Below are 23,669 nucleotides of genomic sequence, written 5' to 3'. Positions count from 1 at the left end.
TAAAAAAATACATTTAAAAGTATGGAAAATATTTGCAATGTACCACAATCTCAGACCTCCTAACACTGCAAAGGAGTGAGATAGAATCTTCTCATCTATTCTTTGAAGCCTTATTTGTTCTTTGTAATTTTATAACATTTGCTCTTTCTGCTTAAATTTTTCCATGATTCTCTATATTCATTTCTTACAGCACAATAAGAATTTATGCGCCACAATTTGTATAGCCATTCCCCAACTGATGGGAAACTATTTTGCTTCCAATTCTTTGCTACCACGAAAAGTGTTCCATTGAAATTTATTTCTTAGCATTTGGAGAGCTTGTCAAAATACTCATTCCTTAGCTTTATACTGTGTGTAAGGAGGCCCAAATTTATGAAAGCTGCCATGAAGCTAACAACAAAACAGGTAATATATTTTAGACCTTAGAAAAAGCAGGCTAGACAACTATTCAAGTATTATTATTCAAACACAAGTCTCTAACTGCAACAGTTATTACTCACACTGAACTTTTGAGCAAACAATATAGCAAAACAATTGCTGATAGTTCTCTATAACAATTCTCATATTTATCCAAGTTAAATACATTATTTTGCAAAAAATCTGCTCACACAGATTCAACACTCATGAAAGTACATTAACAAATATACATTATACGTAAAATATTACAAATGTAACATACATAGCATACCTTGCTCTCATGACATTACCTGCTGCTTTTTTTCTAGAATGAATGGCATAACAGTATCTAGACTCTAAGGAATTAATTTATTCATTTTAAAATAAAATTGTAGTGATTACATATTTGAAAGGTAGGAAGTGAGCTAACTTATCTACCATACTGGACAAATCTACATCAGCTTATGTAAAATGTTGCAGAATGAAATGTTTATTAAATATATCTCCAGGCTAAAGTTTAAGATAATCCATATCCAACAGCAGTAAAACTTCACCTTCAGTTTTTCCTTTAGATATAGAGTATAGTCCTACATGTAAAACCGGTCTCACTGGCAGACGACTCAAATGACTCCTAGTTCTGGATACATACACTGCTGAATGGAAAGCAAGATAAAACATACAAACCCTTCAGCCAGTGCAGTGAGAGCAATGTGATATGCCAGGTGTAACATTGTGGATACAGTGTACAAAGGTGTACAAGCTTTACAAAAAAGTATTCAAAATGTAAATAGTGGCAAGGAGAGGCACTGAAAATTCCTTTTTAATTTTTAAATGCTTTAAAAAGGTTTCAAGCAAGAGCTTAATGGGATCATGATTCTAGAGACCACTCTGAGCAATGTTATCTTTAATCCAAAAATCACATTTCTTTTTCATTTTCCTCTAAACTGTACTCTTGACTTCTGGCCTTCAAGACCATATCTCAGCTGCTGTCATATCCATAACTTCCTTCAGTGCCTAAGTGGCCATCAACCTGGAACATCTGACCACCTCTGTGACCTCATCCTGAAATATCCCTCAGCCAGGCCATTTCCCTTCTCTCACTGGTGAGTTTCTCCTGGGACCTCCATTTTGCGGAGAGCCTCAGGCCAACTAGTTTTAATCCCCGCCTCCCCCAGCTCTACTTCTTCCGAACTTCAAAACCACATCTTTGTGCCAGGTACCTTCATCTTTCCCATTTGTTTTTAGCTCCCTTTTCTGTTTGTCTTCCCTAATTAGAATGTAAGCTTCTATATACTTTTCTGGCTATTCCCAGACAAGAACAATGTGTCACGGGGATTAGTGAAGAGTTCCATGAGAGCTGAATGAAAGTTTATTCTGAAAGCTTTTGACTAGGTAGTATTTGCCCAGATCATACCTAAAAAACCAAAAAGCTGTTTTAGTGCCTTGAAATCCATAACAAATATCTTACTACCAGGTTGGTTATCCTGCTTTTGGAGTCACAAATTATCAACTGGTCTTTAGACAAGGATAATGTGGCCAAAGTTGGCCTCATGGATGAGTTTGAGAAGAAATTTCAATGCCTTGCACATTACTATGCTAGAAAATCAACTCACTATCCTAGTGGATGTTGAAGAACAGGAAGACACAAGAAGTGGTGCTGATTTCATAGAGCTTTCAGAGGCTAGGACTATAGAACTTGAGAAATAGTTGGAGAAGACCAATAGTATAATTTCCATTTGAACAGATGACAACTGAAGATTTGAATGAAGCATTCTCTCAAACCAAACTGGGCAAGAAGTATACTTATTTGCCCCATCAGCCAATTGATAACCTCTAAAATTGAACCACAGAGCAAGCAGTGCCCCTCCTGTCACATCCTCTGAAATTTAGGATAAAGCAATCATACCATATTAATAAATGCTTATTTCCTCCCTCCCTCCTTTCCTTCTAGTGGTGCCAAACTCAAATGGAAATAGATCCCTGCTTGTTGCATACTGACCTAGAAAACAAAACAAAAACAAAAACAAAAACCCATTACCTATATTGTACTGTTTAAAAATTTTATTTTTCAAACACATCCCAATTACATTTTAGCCTCCTCCCCTCTGGAGATCACGAGTTTGACTCATTTGATTTAGATCCAGTACTGACTACATAGAGAACACTAACGTTTTTCTCTAATCAGCAGGAAACATACCCTTTAAGAGCTTAAAGTGCAGAGCACTAGTACATTATCTGAAAACTACTGTGGACCTTTCTTTTTAGAAGCAAATGGTCTCAATACATACTCTAAATTTGACCATACCCATGAAGTATGGAAAAAGGCCAAATTAAATGAAGTAAGCACAGAATAGCTAGCTAACAATATAGAAAGAGCATATATGAAAAATTAGCATAAAGGATGGTGATTTCATTTTTAAAATGCTTCAAAAATATTTAAAGCAAAGGCTAAGTGGGATCATAAATCTAGAATCTATCTTAGGCACTGCGATCAATCCAACAATTGCCTTACTCACATACCTTGTATAGTCCAGCCCAAAGAGCTCATTATTCTTAAAACTATTCAAATTATTCAAAGATTTTTCTTTTACTTGATAGGTTTCTTAGACCTACTTAATATGTAACATCAGCTTCAAAAGCTTCTATTATAGAGAGTAACTATACTGTTACTACGCCTGTAAATAATCTAATGGCCTATTCTCAATTCTCGTCCTTCTTATCAGCCTTTGACACTGTTGATCACCCTCTTCTTCATACTACTATCTCTCTTAGTTTTCAAGACACTGTTCTTTTCTTGTTCTCCTCCTACCTGTATGACCATTTCTTCTCAGTGTCCTTTGCTAGATCTTCAAATTAGGTGACATTCACTAACTAAGGGATGGGGTGGCCCTGGGTTACCAATGCTGTTCTGATTCCTCTTCTTCCCCCATACTTTAACTTTTTCAGTTTTAGCTCCCATGAATTCAATTATCATCTCTATGCAGATGATTCTTGGATAATAAATATTTATTAATCACTTACCATAAGCTAGGCCCTGTGCTAACCTCAGCCCTAAGCTCTTTCTTGACCTCCAATTGCCTCCAATTCTTAACCTCCATCTTGAGCTGGATGTCCTTTACACATCTTAAACTCAACATATTCAAAATTGAACTCATTATGTTTCTCCCTTCTTCCTAACTTTCCTATTACTGGTAACGGTATGACCATCTTTCCAGTTACCTAGGATTACAGCCTAGGTTTTATTCTTGACTCTTTACTCTTTTAATTCCCATATTCAATCAGTTGCCAAGTCCTGTTGTTTCTACTTTCATAATATCTTTTATATGTGCTCCTTTCTCTCTTATGACACTGACACTACCCTGGAGCAAGACCTTATCATCTCATACGTAGATTATGGCAATAGCCTGTTGATAGGTTTCTCTGTCTCAAATCGTTCACCACCATAATCCATCATCCTCCACTCAACTGTCAGTGATATTCCTAAAGCTCAAATCTGACCATGTTATCCCATTATTCAATCAACTCCAGTTGGCTCTTTAATTACCTTCAAGATTAAATATAAAATTCTCTGCTTGGCATTTAAGGCCCTTCAAAACCTGGCTTCTTCCTACCTTTCCAGTCTTCTTATACCTTACTAACTCACCTTCTCATCCCTTTGCATAGCCTCAGATTCAGTGACAATAGCATCAAAGATGCCAGTGGCACAAGATATTCTATTTCCAGACTTAATGTATTTTCATTGGCTTTTCCCCATGCCTGGAACTCTTTCTTATCATTTCTGCCTCCTTCAAGTCTCAGCTAAAATCTCACCTTCTGCAAGTATCCTTTCCCAGTCCCTCTTAATACTACTGTCTTTCCTCTGAGATCATCTCCAATTTATCTTGTAAATACTGTTTGCACATAGTTGTTTGAATTTTGTCTCCCCCATTAGACCATATACTCCTTGAGACTTTTGTATTCCCAGCTTTCTCTTTGACTTTCTTTGTATTCCCAGCACTTAGCACAGTTCCTGGTACACAGAAGCAGTTTAATAAGTGGTTGATGACTTGACGATGGAATGTTGATAAGTAACAGTCATTCATTCTATGAGGAATCTGCAGAGAGACTGAATTTAGCTGTCTTTCTGAAGAGCCCATTAATTCTGATGTCTGAAGAGTGGTTTCTTCAGTTCGTTAAACAATGCTGAATAAACTGGGGTGGGAGTTGAGAGCTAATTGATGAATTAATTAGAAAGATGCTGTAATTTTAGTAATTAAAATGGGAATACATACATAATGAATATACATCTTGATTACCTTAGAATGTGGGATAAGAATCAATAAAGAAAATAATAGGCCAGTAGAAGATATGAGAGGTGATCACCCTACCTACCTTGTATGTCAGGAAGGGTAGTCTTTCTCTACAAACCTGCTGTATGTAGGGATTTGCACAATGGTCTCTGGCTTTTTTTCTTTCTCATAGGCATTTTCTTTCATTATCAACTCACTGTAATGCAAACTGCCTTTTAGTACCACAGATGATTAATGACATTCATTTACTGTTTTATTTGAAACATAATTAAATATGACTATTGTCCAATTGTTTATCACTGTTCACATTGTTGCTGCTGTTGCATGTTTAATGATTAGTATAGTATTATTTTGTTTGCTAATTACAATTTTAATATACCACTTGAAAAAAATGGAGACTTATATGTTTAGTGATGTTTTCAAACTGGAAGCTCGTCAGGGTCTCTTGTTTTTAGAATTGGACCAAAACAAAAATTAAAACAAAAAAACCCCCACACATACCAGACAACATAATTGCTTTAAAAAGAAAGGTAAAGCTATGAGTAGGAGATAGATTCTTAACCAAAGGATAGAGGCAATTACAAAAGAGAAAATAAATGGCTTTGATTATTTGAAACTGAAAAACTTCTGCACAGACAAAATTAAATGCCCATGAGATAAGAAGGGAAGTAGTCTAATGGGGGGAAATCTTTACATCAAATTTCTCTGTTAAGAGTTTGGTATCTAAGACATACAAACAATGAATAAATATATATAAATACGGCAAATAACTATTCTCCAAGAGTGGTCAGAGGATACGAACAAACAGTTCTCAAAAGAAGAACTGCAAAGTATGACATGAAAGAATATTCCAAATCACTAATAAGAGAAATGCAAACCAAAACAACCCTGAGGTTTCACCTGATACTCTGTAAATTGACAAAAATGGGGGGGGGGAAGGGCAAGTCAATGTTGGAGGGGCTGTTGCAAGGTAGGAACACTAATACATTGCTGGTGGAGCTGTGAAACAGTACAACCATTTCGGAAAGCAATTTGAAATTATAAAAATAAATTATAAAAATAAAAATAAAGTGACTAAAACATCCATACCCTTTGAATCAGAGACCCCATTATTAGGTTTATGCCTCAAGGAAACCATCAATAACTTTATGAATAATAAAATCTCCCTATTCACCAAGATCGCTTTTATGGTAGCTAAGAATTGGAAACAAAGTAGATGCACCTCAAATAGAAATGACAAATGTAATGACTACAGAGGAGTATGGGAAAATCTACATGAACTGATGCAGAGTGAAATAAGCAGAGTTAAGAAAACAACATACACAATTTCAATAATATAAATGGAAAGAACCACCACACACACACACACACACTCTTTCTCTCTCTCTAAAGTGAATGCTGCAAAATTATGAAGAATAAGAATGGCTTGAAAGAAAAGGTATGAGAGGATGCTCCTAAACCACTCCTCTGTAGAGTTGGGAGGTACACAGGTGTCGCACATGTTTTCAGACTTTTTCAATATATTGATCAGTTGTAATGATTTTTTTTCCTCTTTCACCTTCAAAAAAATATTTTTATATGGGATGGTTCTCTGGGTTGAGGAAGGAAGACGAATGGATACCGGGAAAAACTATGATGATGTAAAAAACAACAACATAGTACCTGGAAAATGATTCACACATCACACTCTTTTCTGAGGTGAAGGACTTAATCATAAGAATAGTGACCCTAATAATAAAAGGGGCCTGGTAATATAGAGACTGGAGTATTTGCTTAAGTCAAACAGAGATAATTCACCAATTAGAGGGACCAAAGCTGGATCTTCCACAGAGAAAAGATAGCTTAACACTGAATGAAGCAAGGGCTAGATCCTCCAAGTTGAAAAGAGATGAAAAACCTAGGGGGAAAGCTGAAATTAAATATATCATTACATAGGGACATATACATCAAACTGAATTTAGAAAGCTTTCCTGGCAAAGTACCGTGTCCTTCCAGGGAACACACACAGGAAGTTTGGGTCAACACCAAAGTCATCTGGTAAGAAAGATGAGTAGTTTACTGGAATGCCTCAGAGGATTAGCTTTTAGATTTGCACAGAGTTTGAAGTTTACCCGGCCTGCACTGACATGGCAAGCCCGTTTGCATAAACCAGAGATGACCTGGTATTAGTGGGATGCCATGGCAGGCATATCATTCCTGTGTCAAGACTAACAGAAGAGCCTACTGACTTTGTAATTCATGTGAACAGTGGACTAAAAATTACTGTGGATGGAAGCAGTAAAGTCTGAAGAAATAGCTGGAGCTAGGTTGGAATAAGAGGGCCGCCTTGATAGCCTAGACAAAAAAATGGCATCCAGTTGTCAAGGAACTGTATTGACCTCCATCAAATTTTAAAAAGTTGATGGAGCTGGTACACCGGATGGAATAAGTGGACAAAGTTGCCCAGGAGTACCTGCTTTAGGAAGACTGAACCACATGTAGGTCAAGAGCAGCTATAATATTATGTATTGGCTAAAGAAAAACAAGAGAATCACACTGGTAACAGGTTTGAAGATGCAGTTTACAAATAATCTGCTGCAAGATGGAACCATAGACAAAATCATCCTATTTCTGAAGACAAAAGAGAATAGAGGTTACAACAGTACGAAAATAATGTTACTGTAAGCTCAGTACAAAGAAGCAGAATTATCTTCTTAATTACCTACTACAACCAAAGCCTAAATGGACACAGGAATGATAAATATCAGAACTACCTCACAACACAAAATGAAAATGACTAAGGAAAGTGAGCAAGATATGACCTGAAGCACAGGGATCTAAGTGCAAACACATATCTGATTTATTTATAAGCCAGGAAAGAATGACTTCAATTTACAAAGGCAGGAATACTGAGAGTTTGTTACCACAAGTTCTGCCACATTCATATGTTGTAGTCGGCTGTTCATAACAGGAAAAATAAGAGTCTAGAAAATGTATTCATCTTTCTGGAGCCAAAGAAGTAGTTCAGTGGATAGAGCACTGGCCCTGGAGTCAGGAGGACCTGAGTTTAAACTCAGCCTCAGACACTTGACACTAGCTGTGTGACCCTAGGCAAGTCATTTAACTCCAACTGTCACACACACACACACACACACACACACACACACACACACACACACACACAGTTTGGGGAGAATATAAAGTACCATAATATATTTATCTTCCCCTCATGTAACTGGAAGCCAGAAAAATCCAGTTAACTAGAACATCATAATAAAAAAGAAATACAACTCATCAAGGCTTTTACTCTAGTTTTGTACAAATGAGAAAGATATGTCAGAGAATATGCCTCTTAATATGAAAGCTCAGATAAAATGGAAATTTTTCATAAAAGCTTTTTTTTTTCCCCAAAGGCTTTTTTGGTTAAAGGATCCTCCCTCTACTTCCTCCCTAACCCTGCTTTCACACTTGAAAACATATTTTTATGTTAATACTTCAAAATATTAAGGATAGATGAAGTTTAGGCTATATGATCATGGATTTAAAACTGGTAGATACTTTAGAAATTAGTCTAACCCACTCATGTTACAAAAATGAGTGCCTCGAGGCAATCATTGACCAGGGATTCAAACTCCTTATCCTCTGACTCCAAACCTCAGACTCTTTCTCCTATAACATAAGATGAAAGAGGACAATTTTATGAGGAAACTGAAGATACATGTGTATATATAAATAATGTTATTTTTCTAAGATTAAAAATACATTTAGAATAGTAAAAGATCTTTAAAAAAAGAATACTTCACATGTAAATAACCCTTGTGTCAAAGCACCACTGACAAGTAGGGACATTATTTCCTGGGGTTTCTTTTTGTTTTTATTTAATGTGGCTTGAGTCCTTGCCCAGAAACCTGGGAAAACTTCATCTCTGGACCATCCAGAAGCTTGATACCAAATTCTCATTTGTAAATATGCAGGCCAAGATTATTAGGCATGATTATAAGAAATATAACCCTTGAACAACTTACAGGAACCCACAAGTTCAAAAGATGATAGGGTCACTTACAGTCTAGCATTGATAACCCTTCTATACCAAAGTCCTCCATGTGTTGCCCCAAATATTCCAAGAAGCCACTTGGATGTTCTATATGTCTGCCAATAAACTGCCAGCTCTCTGGGAAGTTATGTTTTCTAATTCCATCTTCTCCTTTCTACCTCACCTCCCTATTGTTAGTGTCAGGGTCCTTTTTTCTTTACCTATTCTGGGCAGAGGAAGAAGGCGTACTAGAAGTAAAATGGCGCTTCTTCAACAAGCTCTTTGTGTTCAGGTAGGAAGTTACCTAGGCCTACTTCTTTAAGTCATTTCCCAGAGAAACCCAGCCTTCTTTGGATTTTCAATCGTGTACTTCCCTAACAAAGGCAAAGAATTAAGAACCGAGAGGGTGCTCATCAGCTGGAGAATGGCTACAAGTAACAATATAAGAAGGTGTTAGAATTTTATTGTGCTGTAAGAAATGATGAATGGGATGGTTTCAGAAAAACAAGACATGTATAAATTGATGTAGAATGAAGTGAGCAAAACCAGGAGAACAATTTATGGAATAACAACAATATCATAAACAACTTTAAAAGATTGAGGAACTCTGATCATCAAAATGATGAACCACAATTCCAAAAGACTCATACGAAACATACTATTCACATCCAGATAGAGGCGGCAATGAACTCAAAGTACAGATTGAAGCATATTTTATTTTGTCTTCTTTTCTTTCAGCCCAGTTGAGTGACCTGCCCAATACTGTGTCTACAGTGGAACAGCATAGGAAGAGAAAGATTATGGGGATGCTGTAATGCTAGACGTATGAAATGCCTTGACCACATGTGTATGTCTCTCCCCTAGTACTTTATGCATGTGCCTATTCACCACAAAAAGCTATCATGGTGACAGGGATGTTCAAGGCACAAACCTAGAAAAAGAAAATGACTCCACAACATCTACAAGCAAAGCCTCAAATAAAAACCATAGCTTCAACCAGGATTCCTGGAAGAGATGAAGCAAGGTTAAAAAAGAGATTAGGGGCAGCTAGGTGGCATAGTGGATAGAGCACCGGCCCTGATTCAGGAGGACCTGAGTTCAAATCCGGACTCAGATACAAAACTCTCACTAGCTATGTGACCCTGGGCAAGTCACTTAACCCCAACTGCCTCACAAAAGAGAGAAAGAAACTGAGAGAGTGAGAGAGAGAAAGAGAGAACAAATGAAATGAGAACATCAGAGAAACAAATGGAGAAGAAATGAGTTATTGTTTATTACTTCATTTTGAATTTATCAACAATCACTTCCATAAGCTTTTGGGTTTTAAATTTTTCTCCCCCTCCCTCCACACCTCCCTCTCCAAGACAGCACCCAATCTGATATAGGCTATACATATACATTTCTATTAAACATATTTTCACATTAATGATGTTGCAAGGAAGAATTAAAACCAACAGGAGCTACCACAAGAAAGAGGAAACAAAACAAAAGTAAAAGGCAAATAGTATGCTTCGATCTGCATTCAAACTCCATAATTCTTTCTTTGGATGTGGATAGCATTTTCCATCATGAGACTTTTGGTAATGTCTTAGATCCTTGCATTGCTGAGAAGGGCTAAGTCTATCAAAATTAGTCACTGCACAAATGGCTATTACTGTATACAGCATTCTCCTGGTTCTGCTCACTTCACTCAGCATCAGCCCGTACAAGTCTTTCCAGGTTTTTCTGAAGTCTGCCTGTTCATCATTTCTCATAGCATAATAGTATTCCATTACATTCATATACCACAACTTGTTCAGCCATTCACCCCCTCAATTTCCAATTCTCTGCCACCATAAAAAGAGCTGCTATAAATATTTTTGTACATGTGGGTCCTTTTCCCATTTTTATGATCTCTTTGGGATACAGCTCTAGAAGTTAACAACGCTTTTCTCAGACGTTGCACAAGATTAGAGTTAAACAAGATTATGAAGGAGTTATATTAAGACAGAACTCTTTCCAAACATTTTACAAACACTATTCCCACCCTACTATCTAAAAAGATATTAATAAATTTTCTAGATGTAATAATTGACTTGACATTTTATTCAAAAATCATTTTGCGGAGTCACTATATTATTGCTAATTTCATTCCATTAACAAGCCTACAACTTCCTAGCCATGGCCAGTCACTTAAATTCTTTGAATTGCAGAAGACTGAACTAGATGTTCTCTAAGGTCCCTATCAGCCATGACATTCTGTGATTCTATGTCTGTGAACACCCTATAGTGAAAACTGAAACTTTAAAACAGATAAATTATTAAGGTGTTTTTTGTTTTATAGTAAGATTCACCACAAGTTTCCTTTACATTGCAAGCCCCCAGAGTCCATTAAAATATAATTCAATTTATAAAAATTTAATTTTCACAAAAGTTTTCCAGGAACATGGGTATTACACTACTACCACACTGGTACAAGCTCACACTTAGACTACTGCAATAGCTCACTAGTTGGTCTCCCAGCCCTCAAGTTTCTCTCTACTCCAGTCTATCCTCCACTGAACTGTGAAGGTGATTTTCCTAAAGTACTGGTCTGAGCATGACACCCCCTATTCAATCAACTCTAGTTACTCCTTATTACCTCAAAGACTAAATAAAATCTTCTGCATGGTTTTTAAAGTGCTTTATAACCTGGCCCCTTCTTAGCCTTACTCCCCTCCACATGCACAGTGATCTAGTGACACTGGCATCCTTGATGTTCCACACACAAGACCCTCCATCTCCAGACCTGTCATATTTTCACTGACTTTTCCCCATGCCTGCTATTTTCTTTTCTTCATCTCTGCTTCCTGGCCTCCTTCAAATCTTAGCTAAAGTCCCACTATCTGCAAGAAGCCTTTCCTGGCCTCTCTAATGTTACTGCTTTGAGATTATCTCCAACTGATCCTGTCTATATATCTTGTTTGTACGTAGTTGTTTGCATGTTGTCTTCCCCCATTAAAGAGGGGAGTCACTCCTTTTGTGGAGCATATTGGCTACAAATAGTATCTCCATTTTACATTTGAGGGAAACTGAGGCTCAGAAAGTAACCTGACCAGCTAATAAATGCCTCACTTGGGTTTTAACCAGTCCCCTGTCTCCCGAGCCTATTACTCTTTCTATTTTACTGAACTGCTTGTGAAGAAAACAAGTTTAGTACACATGATGTCTATTTTCCTTGTGCTAAGTAGCCAATTCAGTCAAGTGAAATTCAGTGGGAATGCCCAGTCAAGATCAGATAATATTAACACTTGCTACTGATTTCAAATCACAATCTTTCACTGAAACTTACTTCTCCTGCAATATATGGAAATTCATAAAGTTTGAAGTATTATAAAAAATGTAATTCACAATACATAAATGTTGAGCTCCCAGTTACAAAAACAAAACAAAACAAAAAAAGCACTCCTCTCAATTAAATCAGAATAGTAAGACGCACAGAAGACCAATATAAGGATGAAGCATTATTATTTCATGCTGGACAGCTCCCAGAATAAGAAAAAACCATAACCGATCAAACCTATTTCTACATTCTAATCTCATGAATAAAGCTGAGCTATGAAATGTCTTACAAAGCCAAATTAACATAATCATATCAGAGTTCTCTTGCAAATAATACTAATGATAAAGACACTAACAGATGGTGATGATAATTGTAATTTAACATTTATAGAGCACTTTGGAATTACAAAGAACTTTTACACTTATCATTTGATTCTCACAACTCTGTAAGGGGGACTGTGTAAGTAAAATATTCTTATTTTAAAGATAAAGAAACAAAGGCTCAGAAAGGTTCAATGTTACACAGTTAATAAATGGCACCAATGCAATGTCACACAAGTGGCACAACTGTCCTGATTCAAGACCTCTTTCCAATACATCTATCACTAATACCCTTCAAAATATAGATCATGAGACTAATCTGTCAAAATGAAATAAATTGTAAAGCTTTTTATTATAAACAATAGGCTTTAGGTATTATATGCACATATATTACATATAGAAATTAAATTTTTTATATTTCTGCACTCAAGGAAAAATTAAGTTTTATTCTACCTGCGATTACTATAAAAACAGCTCTCTAAAGTCAACATCTAAGTATGTAATTTACAATTCCATACCCCTATCTTAGATATTGTATATTTTCCAAAAGAATAAGCATCTCTTTATTTTTTGGCAATATAAATGTCAAGCACTGAAATGTTTGTATGGTTCATAATACTGAGCCAAAGATTTTTCTCTGCTCATTTAAAAGACTTGAGAAGAGGACAGCTTTGTGAGAGAGAAACAAGATTTTATTGGCTCTGGGTTACTTTCTTGTTTTTAAATTCAGGCTATTGGTTTTTGTATATAACCCTTTCACAGAAATACAACTTTTTAGTGAAGGATTCTTTTAATGAGTAATATATGGCTTTTATTGTTTATAATACAAGCTTACATTTATATAGCACTTCAAGGTTTACTAAAGTGCTTTATTTACATTATCTCATTTGATCCTCATAACAACCATGTGAAGGAGGTGCTATTACCTTACAGATGAGGAAACTGAGGTCCAAAGAAGTAAATTGCCCAGAGGGTCACATAAGGTAAAAAATTTCTGAAGCAGGATTTGAATCCAGCTCTTCTTGGCTTCAAGGTCAATGCACAATGTACAACTGCTATTACTGTTAGGGAGAGGAAAATTTTCCTTCTTTACCTTCAACATTTAAAAAGCTGCTTCCTCAGAAAGTTGTTTAACTAAGTTTCATGATATTAATTAGAACACTTTCCTTACCAAATTTAAATATTTCCATTATATAGGGTCAATGTCAATTATTTTGACAGCAAGAGTACAGAATATTGAAGGAATAGCCATTATACTGCTCTGAAAGATTCGGTTTTTCCTTAAATATTCAAATTTAAGTGTCATTTCATGCTTCTTGAAGTATTTTTAATCAAAGACTCAAATCCCATTATTACCCATATGATTTGCCTCTGCAGCGAGGATTCCGTTTTGATGGTGATATGACTATTTTTAAGCTGTGTTGGTTAGATTTTATTTAAGAAAAGTTATAATTTGAGAAGTGCAGAAAGCACTAGATTTGGAGTTAGACTGCCTGGGCTCTAATGCTAGTTTCACTAATTACTACCTGTGTGATCTTGGGTTAAGTTACTCAACCTCTCAATTTTCTTATCTGTAAAATGAGTCAGTAGGATTAATTATAGGAAGGCCTCTAATGTTCTTTCTCACTCTAAAAATCTTATGAGTTTATGAATCAACATTTTACATGAACTAGATACTGTGCCAAAAAAGAAAAAAAAATACAAAAAACTTGAAATAGAGGAAATAACTTAGGTTTCAAAGACTTGTGCCATAATCTAACAACCTAGGCAGTTACGTGATACAATGAATAGAATACTGGGCTTGGAGTCAGAAAGATCTGAGGTCAAGTCACCTGAACTTCAACTCAAAGTCCTACAATCCTCAAAGCCCAATACATATATAACCAAGAAATAGGATTTTAAGAGAGCCACAAGACCCTAATCATGGAGGCAGTGTGTGATACAGTAGAAGGAGAACTGTTTCTCAAGTCAGAGGCCCTGGGTTGAAATCACTGATGTTGACTGAATCACATAACCATTCTGGGCTTTGTGTTTCTTATCTTTAAAATGAGAATAACCACTAGTGTCCTTTCTACTTCTAAACACTTCTAAAACTTGGTTATAACCAAGTACAGAATGCCTAGCCTCCCAAGCCTGCCTAAGGCTTGATATTTTTGAAGAGATTTTTTTTCTGCCATTTGTTCTACCAGCCAATTCCTCAGCACAAACTTTTCAGGAATTGCCTACATATATATAAAATCTAACACAGATACATTAAACTAACAAAATCATTCAAACTTCTTAAAAATTAAGCCATCTGAACAGCATTATATAAAGGAATCATTAATAAAAGGAGTTATAGTTACACAACTGAAGTGAATACATTAATAATACCCTTTAACTGGTATTAGGTGCAGTGGATAGAGTGCTGGGACTGGAGTTTGGAAGACCTCTTTCCCAGTCTAAATCTGGCCTCAGACACTTAATAGATGTGTGATCCTGGGCAAGTCACTTAACCCTGTTTGCCTCAGCTTCCTCATCTGTAAAATGAGTTGGAGAAGAAAATGGCAAACCACTTTGGTACCTTTGCCAAGAAAATCCCCAAAGAGGTCATGAATAGTTCAACACGACAAACGATTCAACAACTAACTAGTATTGTCATAGGAGCAAATATCAAATTAATCTAACGCTATTTTTAACTTACAGATTACTTTCAAGACCACAGGATTAAGGGCTAGAAGCCCCCTTAGAGATCACTTAGTCCAACTGCTGCTCCTTCATTTTGCAGACAGAAAACAGTTGCCCAAAGAAGTTAAATGATTTAGTTGCCCAAGGGCATGAAGTTAACTAAGCAGCAAAGCAGTTATCAGAAGGGTTCTCAGACACTAAATCCAATATTCTTTCCATTATACTACTGCTACCCCCAATATTTTTTCAAGTATTAAATACTTCAGAGGATAAGTGATTTCATTATTGTGAGGATCATGTTTTTGTTAAATATGCAGAGAAAGTGTCAAGTCACAATATGAAGTTCTATGAAGCAATCACAGTTACTGAAATGTGATCATAATTGCCACCAGAAATATTATTATAATGAAAATGAAGGGAAAACAGACATCATGTGTACTAAACTTGTTTTCTTCACAAGCAGTTCAGAAGAATAGAAAGAGTAATGAAGTCGAGAGACGGGACTGGTTGAAATCCAAGTGAGGTATTCATTAGCTGGTCTAGTTACCTTCTGAGCCTCAGTTTCCCTCAAATGTAAAACAGAGATACTATTTACTGCATTATCCATTTCAAAAGGTTGTTGTGAGGGGGCAGCTAGGTGGCGCAGTGGATAGAGCACCGGCCCTGGATTCAGGAGGATCTGAATTCAAATCCGGCCTCAGACACATAACACTTACTAGCTGTGTGACCCTGGGCAAGTCACTTAACCCCACTCCCTAGCCAACAAAAACAAAAACAAAAAAACTCAGGGTGTCAAAAGGTTGTTGTGGGTACTAGAAATATCAATTTAGTCTATTGTCATCTCTCATACCTAAATTGATGACATTTTAGTGCTTACTATCAAATATTATAAGTAAATATGCCCCTAATGAAGATAAAGCTAATAAGTGTGAAAGGAAAAAAGTATAGTTATGCCTGAACAAAATTTAATTATAAAATGGTTCCTCAGAAGAAATATGGATAGTAGGGCACAAGGTTCTACAATAAAACTCAAAGGTATCAACAGCTTCAGAGAAAAATAAAGCTTAAGAACAAAAATGACTAAGAACCCCCTAGAGCAGAGGTTTCCAAACGTATTTGGCCTACTGCCTCCTTTGAAAAAAAAAAATTACTCAGCACCCCACTGGAAATCTATTTTTTTAAACAATTTTTTTGAAAGTTGCATCATTTCAAAAAATATGTAATATATAGTTTTTAAGTGACATATCTTAAATAATTTATTATAAATTTGTGGTTTTTTCCTGCACTGAAATTTTGATGATGCAATATTGTATCATGTAACCATATAGTACTGTATTGTAAAACAAGTCATTACATGCATATATTCCTACGTGTAATGCAGGACTTCCTCACAATAAGAGACATACTTGCCTGCCAACACTTGCTTGTTAAGACCCATCAGTGGACTTGACCACTGATTGGTTATAACTTGTTATAATTTATTAGATGACATTTCGAACCCTGGAATACTACAAAGCCATTTCACTAAAATTCACAGCAATGCAAAGAGCTTGGACTAACCATCCATACTGAAAAGAACAAAGTGGATGAAAAATGAATATTGCCCAAATTGTAACATGCAGCAGTGCATTCAGTTAGTCCCAGTGTTCAAAGTAAAATATTTCTCTCCTAGAACTTAAATTATAACTTGTGTGTTTATTTGGATAATATAATCAGTATGACTTTAACTCTGTTACACAACAAGATGAATTATACAATGGTTTTTAAAACTTTCTTAATGCTTCCACTGGCCCCTTAGTTTTATTCAATGCCCCTCAATTGCACCTGGCTACTGCCGCCCCCCCCCATCATTCCAGCGGTGGGGGGGGGGGTATAGCTCCCTTTGGGAAGCTCTGACTAGAGCAACAGTTCTCAAACTTTTTGGTGTCAGGATCCCTTTATATTCCATAAGAATTACTGAAGACCCTCCCCCTTCCAGCTTTTGTTTATGTGGGTTACATGTATCAATATTTACCATATTGGAAAGTAAAATATCCTAGTTATTATTATGAAAAGTTTTGATCCCACAAACTCCCGAATGGGTTTCAAGGATCCAATCCACAGACATACCTGGACTATATTTTGAGATATACAGAATATACTGTAATGTAATGTTTTAAGATATATAGACTACATTGCCTAGAGTAACCTGTTGGTAACAACTTTTTAGGTTGATACATAAAAAAAATTACTCATTTTCTCCAAGAAAAACCATTATGTAATTATGTCCTGATCAGAATTGCTAACCAGGAAGTCAAAATTTCTGTATTGCTTCCTCAAAATGAATTTCATCAGGAACTAAGCAATGTGGAGTTCAGACTCATTTAGAAGATGGTTACAATACAGGCTTAAGGCCTATACACTTTCCACTCATTTTATTTTGAAAAAGCAGTAATTTTATTGGTGTGAGTACTGAGTCTAACTATCCTAACATGTCTAAAAGTTCTTGAACTCTGTGCTTTTTTGTTAGTGTTTTGCCATAAATCCTTCATAGAGGACATACTCAACAGCAGGTTTCTCCTTGTGTTACTATATCAAGAGTATCAATTATTCAGACTGTTTAACCACTTTTTCATTCTCAAAATATGGCTGGCATACGTCTCTTCCCAGGCATACAAATCCTCAATATCTTTTACACAATACACAATTACTCAATATCTTCAGTTCAAGCCATCACTGGTAACGGTCTACAACCTGCTTAAGCTTATAATGCGTTTTTCCATTAATTTTTATTCTTCTGAGATCACTACTCCCCATTGTTTATAACTATATATCATCATTTGAAGACTGTTAAACAGATGGGTCAGGAGGAAGCAGTAGGATTACTGAAAGCACTACACATTTCCCAAACCCGACCTAGTTTCCTCCTCCTCCTGCTCAATTCTAAGCTCAATTCATAAGCCAGCTGCCACATTTCTCTAAGAGATAAGTATTTTACTTTAAACATTGGGACTAACTGAATGGACTGCTGCATGTTACTACAATATGGGCAATATGCATTTTTCATCCACTTTGTTCTTTTCAGTGTGGATGGTTAGTCCAAGCTCTTTGCATTACTGTGAATTCTACTGAAATGGTTTTGTAGTTTTCCAGGATTCAAAATGTCATCTAATAAGGATTTTGAGAAACTAGCAATAGAATATCCCCCCATGGTTCTGGGTTTATAAACACCATTCCTTAAACTCTAACAAATTAACAAATGTTAATGTGCTCCAAACCTACCCTGAAGAGAACCATGCTAAAGAAGTTTTCTTTATGATCATCTAGAACGTTTAGGAATTCTTTCCAGAACATTTTTTAAAACAGGCACTAATAGGGAACCATATAGATTTCTAAAATATTCCACTGAAACACTAAGATGTCACTACATAGTTGTTAATGATTCTATGTTCTTTGTATTAAAAAACAAGGATTCTACAGTGTTTTGGCCTTTTCTTCTAAGTATGGTAACAAAAATATGATTCTTGACCCACTACCCCTTTCAATACTGGGTATATCTGAAGAATCTATCATTGTTTGTGGGTGGCTCTCTTCTTATCACATAGGTTGTATGAGGCTTTTGAAAACAAGAAAAGGACTGGCTCATTCTGACAGTATCTAGCATGGAACTGTGTACAAATAAGATATTAGCAAATACTTTTGGTTGATTTGCTGAAGAACAGGCTATCTTACCTGTTATTTAAGTGGATTTTTTTGTAGTTTTTGCTTCCCAAAGGCCAATACCTACGGTGTATGGCTTCAAGATTTTCTTCATCAAGTCTTAATAGTGTTCTTCCACAAACTCTACCTGCTATTGCCCTACTTAAAACTTACCATAAAAGAGCTGTCTGGAAGCTCTTCTGTCACCAAGCCCAACAGTATTGTACTGCAGTTAGCAATCAGGCCTTATCAGGATGGTGGACTGGCTGTGCTTTAGAGCTCTTGTTGATGATCCTGTCTCATCATTCATTGTTGGTTATGGCAGTGATAACAATGATCAGACTTCATGTAAACAGATATGTCCTTTCTGTCAGCTGAAGACTCATACCCACACAGAAGGTCAAACATAATCGGCTCTCCTATAGACTTTCAGCTTAATTTGGAACCTAATCCCACTTTGCTATACCATTCTTCCCCATCTCTCAGAGTACTGACAGAGATGAAAGACGATAGTGAATCCATTAATGAGTGATCCAGTAACCTATGTACACTAATTTAAATAGTTCCACAAATTTTGAAGTTAAGGTTTCTTCTTATTTTTATCTTCCAGGTGAAAGATTATATATGACTAATATTCAACTATATGTATGTATATGTACACACACACACACACACACACACACAAAGCAGCAAAGTAATTAACACAAACTAACCTAATTTCAATTAGCCTTCTATATGGGGTAAAATGTTTCCACCTTCATGAGAAATATAAATAGAACATGATAATGGATAGAAACAGTCAAGGTTTTGCTGTTGAATTAGTTTTTAATGGACAAATTCTATACCTACTGAGAGAGCTAAGAAATCTAACAGAACACCTACAACACTATGCTCCACTAGTCAGAATATCTAATCAGCAGCTCAAATTTAAGTACAGACAAAAGCACTTAACATGAAAATGAAAACAAAAATGAAGCATTTACTTCTAATTTCCTTTTTAGGTCTGACATTTCTTGCCCTTAAGTGGCTAAAGAGATTTGACCCTGGGCATCTCTTGACAAGGATTGTCTCCCTCCATTTATTTAATCAAATTTTGGCTCCAATGAACACCTAGAAGTCCTCAAAATAACGAATAAGCTTGCTGAAAATAATATGGTTCTAATACAGACCCTGCCATGGTTATATGATGTTTTGAAGATACTTTTAGACATAGTATGGCACAGAAGGGTTGGTAGAGGGAGCTCCCCACACAAAGCTGCAGATTCTTCACAAGTTCGAATATTCTGAATCACTAAAAACTCTTACATTTTAAAATTTACTTAGAAAATTAATACATGTTTAATTCAAAGAATGAATTTCCAACACTAAAGACTATAATTTTTTTTTTAAAAAGACACTAAATAATGCTACAATACAAGGACAGGGATAGGGAGAGAATAGAACTGTGATTTCACTGGCATAGTCAATTACAGTCTTTGAGAGTTGCCTAGGGCACTGAGAAGTGACTTCACACATCTAGAAGACTCAGAAGCCTTTATCCCAAGTCTCACAGTCTCTGAAGTCAGCTATATTCACAAAGCCATGTTGCCTACCACAATCCCTTAAAGAAAAATCTACATAATATACATAAGCTGGTGTTTTATCAAACCCCAAACTCCTAAAACAAGAAGTCTAATTCTTTTTCCATTTGATTATCTGGTTAGAGCATCCATTACTATCACTTTTTCTGGGATAACAACATGCTCAAATACTTCTGACAAGAAATTATAGACAAAATAGAAAAGATACAAGATTTTTCAGTTCCACTTCACCAATTCGTTCAGTTGCTATTTTGAGGCATATTGTTGGCATGAAAATAAATAAACCCCTCCATCTGAAAAGTGGAAAAGATACTTCTTAATATACTACAGGTATTCTCCTAACTCCAGCCACCCAAACTCTTAAAAAACAAACAAGAAAACATTAGAATTAAGCAAGAAATAGCAATCTAGCACCCCTGCAGCTTATCATTTTCCATCAAGAAATCCATTTTACAGACTAAACTAAAGCAGCCTTGGGATTTTACCCCGGTTTAAAAAAAAAGGTGTACAATTAACATTACAGGGACCTAGTACTAAAAGGAAATAGTATAATGACATATTCCTTCTGGTTAAAAAATCTTAGCATTCAAATTCCCTAGGGAAAATACCTCCCCATTCTCTATCCCAAAAATCATTTGTCAAGATACCTACCTCACTAAGGCAACATCAACACAGGATCAAAGAGTGACCAAATCCAAGAATCACCTCCCTCTATCCTTAATCAAGTCTTCCCAAGGCCTCTCAATTTTCTATTGCCCAGGCCTGTCACTATTTCACAGCAGATACGGCCCCAGAAGGCTGACACTTTTCCCCATAAGGTTCCACAGGTTCCCTTCATGCCCCCATTTCCATACCCCTCTTTCATTACTTCTTTTAACCCCCTTTCCCCAAGGATGCCCACCACCCAGCCTCTCCTTGCGGACCCTCCCAGCTTAAGATCTCTCCACCCCGTTTCTCCCACTCACCCAACAAATTCCCTCTCCACCAGTATCGTATCCCCTCCCAGCTTCCCCTCTGGTTTCTCCGCTCCGTCCCCTCCCCCCACTCCTCGGCGCGATGTCCCCTCCCCCAGTTTCTCCTGGCTCAGGTTCCTCATTTCCATGTCCCCCCAAGTGGGTGTCCCCGTACCCTAGACCGGGAGCTCGGCCCAGTGCCTGTGCCGGTGTCCTCCCCTCCGGGCCGGGGTTCCCAAGCCCGCCCGAGTTTCAGCCAGAATCCTCCCCCCACCGCGGGGTTCTCCACGCCCCAGGCTCCCCCAGCCTCGGCTGCCCTGGCTCCCCGCCCTTCCCCCTCTCCCGTGTCGGCGGCGGCGGCGGCGGCGACGCTGCGGCACCATCTCCTCTCCCCACCCCCGCCGCCCGTGGCTCCATCTTGGCCTTCCTCGGCCCCAAGGCTGGCGAGCTACGTGTGAAAGAGGAGAGGGAGAAGCCGGGCCTGGGCGCCGGCGACGGCGCCAAGAACAGGAGGCCTGGCCCGGCCTCTCTCCTCAGAAGCTTACCTGCCCCGGCTGAAGCTGGCCGGCCGGCTCGGCTCGGCTAGTCCGAGTGCCTCCGGCTCCGCGCCCGGTGCTGGGCCTGGGCCGCACGGTCTCCACAGCCGGCGACGGCTCCTTCGAGAGATCCTGGGCGGCGGCGGCGGCGGCAGCAGAGGGCGCGGGAGCGGCGGCGACTGTAGAGGTAGGGGTGAAGGGGGCGGGGTGACGGGCCGGAGGAAAAGGAGTCGCGCGCGCCACGCAACACGCCGCCCTGCGTGCGCGTCCCCAGACCCCCCCCTCGAGAGCGCGCAGCGGGAGGTTGGGAGGAGGGGGAAGAGGAGAAAAGCCGGGAGTGGGTGCGCGCACGGCGTGAGGAGTTTGACTGGGCGTGGGAAAGGGGGCGGGGCTCGCGTCTGAGTGTCCCTAGGGAAGTCTCCTTTGCCGAACCGGTACCAGCCTGTCTCTCTGCTTCTCTCAACCTCTGGGTTTCTCCGAAGAAGAAAGGAATCTTTACAGAGCCGCGGCCGTGAACCGGTAGCCACCAGCCTGCACTAGTGGCGGGTCAGCGGGGCCACCTCCGTCCTTCTAGCCAGGGCGGCAGCTTGTGGTCCGCGGCAGAAATGGGGCGGAGGCGGTCGCCTCTGGGCGGGATCGCGGCAGCTTCTTCCACGTGGACGTCGGGCTCGCGTCTCTAGCCTTAGCCTTGCCCCCTCGGGCTCGCGAGGGAGGGGGTCACTGGCACACCCTGCCCCCTCCTGCTGCCCGCGGAGCCGTTTCCCTGGCGACTGACACAGACCCTGACAGGGTGTCCGGTGGACGCTCCAAGCTGGAGAAACCCATTCAGTAGACCTGAATACTAAAGATAACTTTCTAAGGTTTCCTAGGCTCTTTCCTCCCGACAGCCTGGGGCAGGAATGGGGGGGGCGTAGGGAGGGGAGTGTAGCCTCGTTGAGGCTCAGAGTGGAGACTTGGCGAAGTTCGCAGCTACTAAATGTCAGAGCTGGGAGGGAGGTAGTAACCTACCCGCCCCGCTCCCCCAAATTACAGGACAGATTTTTTGTTTGTTTTTCCCTCATTAAACCATGTAGCCTCTGGAAATAAAGCTTATGAAGTGACCAAATGGCAACTCTTATGATTTTGAATGTTTACAGGTGGCTTTTACTTTCTCTTGTGTACTTGAGCCACTTATTAAGCACCTTTCAGGGTCTCAGTCTGCTCAAGGAAAAGATAAAAAACAATCCCTTCTCATGAGAATAAGTATAATACAAAGTAAACTATATAGGGAAGAGAAAAGATCAAATGTGCTCCAAGAAAATTTGGAGTGAATACTTTCATATCAGGGCTTTGTGGAGATGTGAGCTGGACCTGGAAGATTATTTCATCAAGTGGAAATAAGGGAAATGCATGCCAAAGATGAGTGGAAAGTCGTTTAGCCTTTCTGTCTCAGTCTCCTCAGTCTGTAGAATGGATGGGTTAGCGTGGATGAGCTGTAAATTCTAATAATAGATAAGGTTAATCATACTCTTCTTCCGATCCCACCCTAGTTGAAGCTATAGTATGGTGTTTAGGGGTTGGAAGGACTAGACCTGGAATTTGTAATTAAAGAGGTAATCATTTGGTATCCTCAGCAAGAAGTCAGAAGCTGACCAGTCAACCTTCAACTATGAATTAACTGTAATTTTTTTTTAAAGTTAAATGTAAATACCTCAGGGAATTGCCCGGTAACTTAATCACTTGGGGGCTACTTTTCTTCCTTTGCTTGTACCAGAACATTCTTACCATGTGTTTATATATACTAATAAGGAATAAACTCCATACATTATTTGACATCTACTTGTGACTTCTGGATCTGGTTCAGCCCAGCAGGCTCCATTTCACCATCAGAGCCACTACATTTAAATTCATTATTATTACTAAAGTCAAAAAAAGCAGCAGTTTGCAAATTACTTGGG

At 38.3% G+C, this 23,669-nt stretch overlaps 1 protein-coding gene across 3 annotated transcripts in view; it reads right to left on the bottom strand.

Moving 5' to 3' along the window:
* The window catches only part of DNAJC5 (DnaJ heat shock protein family (Hsp40) member C5), a 48,585-nt gene extending 26,624 nt beyond the window's left edge, over nucleotides 1–21,961 (bottom strand). Inside the window, exon 1 of one of the 3 annotated variants that reach the window (XR_002323528.2) lies at nucleotides 21,742–21,961. The gene's annotated coding sequence lies outside the window, so the exon portion shown is untranslated. Of the gene's footprint in view, nucleotides 1–2,302; nucleotides 2,603–21,741 lie in introns of those variants that run through there. The other 2 variants (XM_020981650.2, XM_078149913.1) reach the window with 2 other exon arrangements.
* Between the last annotated feature and the right edge of the window lie 1,708 nt (nucleotides 21,962–23,669).

Source organism: Phascolarctos cinereus, unplaced genomic scaffold (assembly GCF_003287225.1).
Source record: "Phascolarctos cinereus isolate Bilbo 61053 unplaced genomic scaffold, phaCin_HiC Scaffold_2;HRSCAF=192, whole genome shotgun sequence".
NCBI lineage: Eukaryota > Metazoa > Chordata > Mammalia > Diprotodontia > Phascolarctidae > Phascolarctos > Phascolarctos cinereus.
This window is presented reverse-complemented; position numbering and strand designations above follow the sequence as displayed.